Raw genomic sequence first — 7944 nt, forward strand, 5'->3', positions numbered from 1 at the left:
CTGCTACCTCAGAAGATGCTGCTGCTTAAGGACTGGAAGGGATCTGTCCTTCTTTCCCTCCTGGACTTTTATTTGGAGGGGAGAAGAGATCTGATCCACTGTAAATACTATATGTCATGGTAGAGATAGTTGTGATCGTGTGTATAATGTGATGTGGTATTTATTTGTACAGTCATTGTAATATATTCCCTTTCCCCCACTTTGAGTCTGGTGTGTTTTGTCTGGAAAAACCCATCTCACATTAGGTTGAGATGTGGGAGGGGGAATGGAGCTAGGGGATTGGATTTTGGGGTTATCTCAGACCATGACACACACTCTCAGACACAGTCAGACACACTTGAACACACTCAGACACACTCAGACACACTTAGAAACACTCAGACACACTTAGACACACTCAGACACATTCGCTCACACTCAGATACACTCAGACACACTCAGACACACTCGCACACAGCCAGACACACTTAAACACACTCAGACACACTCAAACACACTCCCACACACCCAGACACACTCAGACACATTCACACACATCCAGAAACACTCAGATTCCCTCAGACACGCTCAGACACACTCAGACAAACTCTCACACACTCAGACACACTTGAACACATTCAAACACACCCAGACACACTGAAACACACTTGAAAGCACTAAGACACACTCAGACACACTTAGAAACACTCAGGCACACTCGCACACACTCAGACATTTTGGCACACAGCCAGACACACTTAAACACACTCAGACACACTGAAGCACAGTCCCACACACCAAGACACACTCAGACACACTGAGAGACACTCAGACACAATCACACACAGTCAGACAAAGCTGCAAACACTGAGAAACAATCAGACTCATAAATAAAGTGTCAGGCACACTCATGGACACTGAGACACACTCGCACACACCCAGAAACACTCAGATACACTCCGACACGCTCAGACACACTCAGGCACACCCAGACACACTCAGACACGCTCGCACACACTCACACACACTCACACACACTCAGACACACTCAGGGACACTCAGACACGCTCAGACATGCTCAGACACACTCAGAAACACACAGACACACTCAGACACACTAAGACACATTCGCACACACCCACACGCATTCGTTCATACTCATATACACTCAGACACACTCAGACAACCTCACACACAGCCAGACACACTTAAACACACTCAGACACACTCAAGCACAGCCCCACACACCCAGACACACTCAGATACCCTCAGACTCACTCAGGCACACTGAGAGACGCTCAGACACACTCGCACACACTCAGACACATTCAGACACACTCAAGCACACTCCAAAACATCCAGACACACTCAGAAACATTTGCACACATTCAGAAACACTCTCACACACTCAGAAACACTCACACACTCTCAGACACACTCAGGCACACTCAGACACACTCGTGCACACGCAGACACATTCCCACACACACAGATATTCTCAGACACACTCAGACACACTGAGAGACACTCAGACACAATCACACACGGTCAGACAAAGCTGCAAACACTGAGAAACAATCAGACTCATAAATGAAATGTCAGACACACTCACAGACACTGAGACACACTCGCACACACCCAGACACTCTGAGATACACTCCGACTTGCTTCGACACACTCAGGCACACCGAGGTACATTCAGACACACTCGCACACACTCACACACGGTCAGACACAACTGCAAACACACTCGCACAGACTGAGACGCACTCAGACACACTTAGACACCCTCAGACACACTCACACAAACCCAGACACATTCACTCACACTCAGACCGCTCACACACACTCAGACACACTCGCACACAACCAGATACACTTAAACACCCTCAGACACACTCAATCACACTCGCACACACCCAGACACACTCAGACACACTCAGACACTCTCACACACACTCAGGCACACTGAGAGACGCTCAGACACACTCGCGCACACTCACACACACTCAGGCACACTCAGACACACTCGCACACACTCACACACACTCAGACACGTTCTCACACACTCACACACACTCAGACACACTCAGACACACTCAGAAACTCTCAAACACACTCGCACACGCTCAGACACAACTGCAAACACACTCGCACAGTCAGACACACTCACATAGAGCCACACACTTAAACACACTCAGACACACTCAGGCACAGTCCCACACACCCGGACACACTCAGAAACATTCACACACATTCAGACACACTCTCACACACTCAGAAACACTCACACACTCTCAGGCACACTCAGACACACTTGCACACACCCAGACACATTCGCACACACAGATATTCTCAGACACACTCAGAGACACTCTCACAAAGCCAGACACACCCAGACACACTCAGACACAATCGCATACACTCCGACACACCTGCAAACACTGAAAAACAATCAGACCCATAAATATATTCTCAGACACACTCACGCACACTGAGACACACTGGCACAAACCCAGACACACTCAGATATACTCCAACACACTCAGACACACTCAGGCACACCCAGACACAATCAGACGGACTCGCACGCACTCACACACACTCATACATGCTCACACACGCCCAGACACACTCAGACAACCTCAGACTCTCTCAGACACACTCAGGCACACTGAGAGACGCTCAGACACACTCGCGCAAACTCAGACAGACTTGAGCACACTCAAACACACTCAGACACACTCAAACACACTGCCACACATCCAGACACACTCAGAAACATTCACACACATTCAGACACACTCTCACACACTTAGAAACACTGACACACTCTCAAAAACACACAGGCATACTCAGACACACTCGCACACACTCAGACACATTCGCACAGAGACAGATATTCTCAGACACACTCAGACACACTCTCACAAAGCCAGACACACTTAGACAAACTCAAACACATTCAGACACACTCAGACATGCTCAGACATAATCGCATACACTCAGACACACCTGCAAAAACTGACAAACATTTAGACCCATAAATATATGCTCAGGCACACTCACGCGTACTGAGACACACACTCACAAACCCAGACACACTCAGATATACTCCGACACACTCAGACACACTCATTAACTCCCAGACACACTCGCAAACACTCGCACACACTCACACACACTCACACACACACCACTCACACACACTCAGATACACTCAGACACACGCAGGGACACACGCACACACTCACACACACTCACACACACTCACACAAACTCACACACACTCAGGCACATTCAGGTAAACCCAGACACTCTCAGACACTCGCACATACTCACACACATTCATACACACTCACACACACTCAGACACACTCAGACGTGCTCAGACACACTCAGACAGACTCAGAAACACTCAAACACACTCGCACACGCTCAGACACACTCACACACACTTAGACACACTCACACACATCCAGAAACATTTGCTCACACTCTGATACGCTCAGACACACTCAGTCACACTCGCACACTGCCAGACACACTTAATCACACTCAGACACACACAAACACAGTCCCACACACCCAGACACACTCAGACACTCTCAGACACACTCAGGCACGCTCCCACATATCCAGACACACTCAGAAACATTTGCACACATTCAGACACACTCAAACACACTCAGAAACACTCACACACTCGCAGACGCACTCAGGCACACTCAAACACACTCGCACACACCCAGACACATTCGCACACACACAGATATTCTCAGACACACTCAGAAACACTCACACACTCTCAGACGCACTCAGACACGCTCAGACACACTCACAAATCTTCAGAATCACCTGCAAACACTGACAAACAATCAAACCCATAAATATATGATCAGGCACACTCAGGCACACTGAGACGCACAAACCCAGACACACTCAGATATACTCCAACACACTCCTACACACTCAGGAACACCCAGACACACTCAGACACACTCGCACACACTCACACACACTCACACACGCTCAGGCACACTCAGACACACTCAGACACACTCAGACACGCTCAGACACACTCACTCACACTCACATACACTCCCAAACAGTCACACTCAGACACACATTTAAGCACACTCAGACACACTCAGAAACATACAGACACTCTCACACACACTCAGATACACTCAGACACACTCAGGCACACTCAGGCACACTCACACACACTCACACACACTTATACCCACTCACACACACTCAGACACACTCAGGCACGCTCAGACAACCTCACACACAGCCAGACACACTTAAACACACTCAGACACACTCAAGCACAGTCCCACACATCCAGACACTCAGACAACCTCAGACTCTCTCTGACACACTCAGGCACACTGAGAGAGGCTCAGACACACTCACACACACTCAGACACACTCAGACACACTCAAACACACTCAGACACACTCAGACACTCTCAGACACACTCAGGCACACTGAGAGATGCTCAGACACACTCGCACACACTCAGACACACTTGAGGAAACTCAGACACACTCAGACAAACTCAAGCACACTCCCACACATCCAGGCACAATCAGAAACATTCACACGCATTCAGACACACTCTCACACACTCAGAAACACTCACACACTCTCAGACACACTCAGGCACACTCAGACACACTCGCACACATCCAGACACATTGGCACACACACAGATATTCTCAGACACACTCTCACAAAGCCAGACACACTCACACACACTCAGACACACTCAGGCACACTCAGACATGCTTAGACAGGCTGAGACACAGTCGCATACTCTCAGACACACCTGCAAAAACTGACAAACAATCAGACCCATAAATATATGCTCAGGCACACTCACGCGTACTGAGACACACTCTCACAAACCCAGACACACTCAGACACACTCAGGCACACCCAGACACACTCAGACACACTCGCACACACTCAGACACACCCAGACACACTCAGACACACTCGCACAAACTCACACACACTCACAGACACTCACACACACTCAGGCACAATCAGACACAGTCAGACACACTCAGACACGCTCAGACAAAATCGCATGCACTCAGACAGACCTGCAAAAACTGACAATCAAACCCATAAATATATGCTCAGGCACACTCTCACAAACCCAGACACACTCAGATATGCTCCGACACATCCAGACACTTTCAGAAACACTCGCACCCACTCAGACACACTCACACACACTCAGGTACACTCAGACACACTCTGACACACTCAGACACACTGACCCACACCCAGGCACACTCAGACACACTCGCACACACTCACACACACTCGCACGCAGTCACACACACTCATACCCACTCACACATGCTCACTCACACTCAGACACGCTCAGACACACTTGCACACAGCCAGACACAATTAAAAACAGACTCAGACACACTCAAGCACAGTCCCACACACCCAGACACATTCAGACAACCTCAGACTCTCTCAGACACACTCAGGCACACTGAGAGACGCTCAGACACACTCGCACACACTCACACACACTCAGACACACTCACATACACTCACACACACCCAGGCAGACTCAGACACACTTGCACACACTCAGACACTCTCAGACACACTCAGGCACACTGACAGACTCTCAGACACACTCGCACACACTCAGACACACTTGAGCAAACCCAGACACACTCAGACAAACTCAAGCACACTCCCACACATCCAGATGCACTCAGAAACATTTGCACACATTCAGACACACTCTCACACTCTCAGAAAAACTCTCACACTCTCAGACACACTCAGGCACACTCAGACACACTCGCACACACCCAGACACATTTGTACACACACAGATATTCTCAGACACACTCAGACACACTCTCACAAAGCCAGACACACTTAGACACACTCAGACACACTCAGACACGCTCAGACACAATCGTATACACTTAGACACACCTGCAAACACTGACAAACAATCAGACCTATAAACAGATGCTCAGGTACACTCACGCACACTGACACACACTGGCACAAACCCAGACACACTCAGATATACTCTGACACACTCAGACACACTCAGACATGCTCACATACGCTCAGACACACTCAGACACACTAAGAATCACTCACACACGCTCAGAAACACTCAGACGAACTCAGAAACACTGAAACACACTCTTACACGCTCAGACAAAACTGCAAACACACTCGCACACTCAGACACACTTAGACACGCTCACAACCAGACACATTCGCTCACACTCAGATACGCTCACACACACTCAGACACACTCGCACACAACGAGACACACTCAGACAACCTCAGACTCTCTCAGACACACTCAGATACACTGAGAGAGGCTCTGACACACTCGCACACACTCAGACACACTTGAGCACAATCAAACACACTCTGACACACTCAAGCACACACCCACACATCCATACACACTCAGAAATATTAGCACAGATTCAGACACCCTCTCACACACTCAGTCGCATTCAGACAGATTCGCACATGCTCAGACTCGCTTGAACACAGTCAGACACACTCAAACTCATATAAATACGTTCTCACACTCACTCAGGTACACAGAGAAACGCTCGCCCACACAGACAGACTCATTACACTCAGACACTCTCAGGCACACTGAGACACACAGACACACTCTCACACAGCCAGACACTGACATAGAAAGACTTGAACACACCCAAACACACTCAGACACAGTCCCACACAGTCAGACATGCGCAGATGCAGTGAAGGACTCGCACACACAGAGATAAACTCAGACACACTTTCACAGAGTCACACACAATCAGACACAGTCGCACTGTCTGGGTGACATGAACACGCAGACACTGGCATGTAGACTCACTCAGAGACACTCGTGCTCAGACGTATTCTTACGCATTCAGATGCAGACGCACACACGCAGACAAAGAGACACACTCTGACACGGAAAAAGTCAGACACCCTATATCACACTGAGACGCACTCATTCAGGCACATACAAGTTTAGACACACTTGATAACACTCTGACACAGTCCCACACCTTTAGAGATAGTCTGAGAATCTCAGACACAATCAAACAGGCTCAGACATACTTGAAAAACCTCAAACACTTTACAATCACTCAGAGAGACGAACGCACTCATAAGTACTCGAAAACAGTCAAAGGCAGACAGACTAACACAAGCTCACGCACAGACACACCCAGAAACACTCAGTCACAGAATCAGATATCCTTAAACACCTGGGAAACCATTAGGCTATATCTATCAGAATCAGAGACACTCGAGTACAGTGAGGCACTTTTGCAGAAATTCTCCCACTTTCACCCTCATTGAGACACAGTAAGAAAGACTCGGAGAGGCTTACAATTACTCAAACAAAGATACAGGTTCACACACCGTCCTAAACTGTTGAGGAGAGACACAGTAGAAGAAACTCATTATCCTTTTAACACACAGTGAGAGGTAATCGCATACACTCTCACACACTTGTCTTCAATAAAAAATCTGACATACCGTCTCCCGTAGAAGTTTGAACAAACCCAGGAAAAAATCAAATAGGGAAACACTCCGAGACCTATTTAGTGTGGGACCGTTTGTCTGATTGTGCGTGTTCGAGTGTCGTTGAGTTTGTGCGAATGTGTTCGTGTTTGTCTGTGTTGTAATATGTGTGGATGTGTCTGGCAGGACTTTGGGAATGTGGGGGGAGCTCCTGGAAGTGTTGGGGACAAGAAAACACAAGAGCTCCTGACACGGGAGCGGGTCTTTGTTCAACCTGACGGGAATTCAGAATGAACAGCACGGCCCCGACCCCTGGCTCGAGACAGGGGGCTCGGGGGTCTCCTCTCTCCAGGCTCCCCCCTCTCCAGGGCCCAAGGGATGGAGACACGGAGGGGCCCCAATGGAACCCCTTTCCCGC

The sequence above is a fragment of the Manacus vitellinus genome, unplaced genomic scaffold (assembly GCF_001715985.3).
Source record: "Manacus vitellinus isolate BGI_N305 unplaced genomic scaffold, ASM171598v3 scaffold_165_pilon, whole genome shotgun sequence".
Taxonomy (NCBI): Eukaryota; Metazoa; Chordata; class Aves; order Passeriformes; family Pipridae; genus Manacus; species Manacus vitellinus.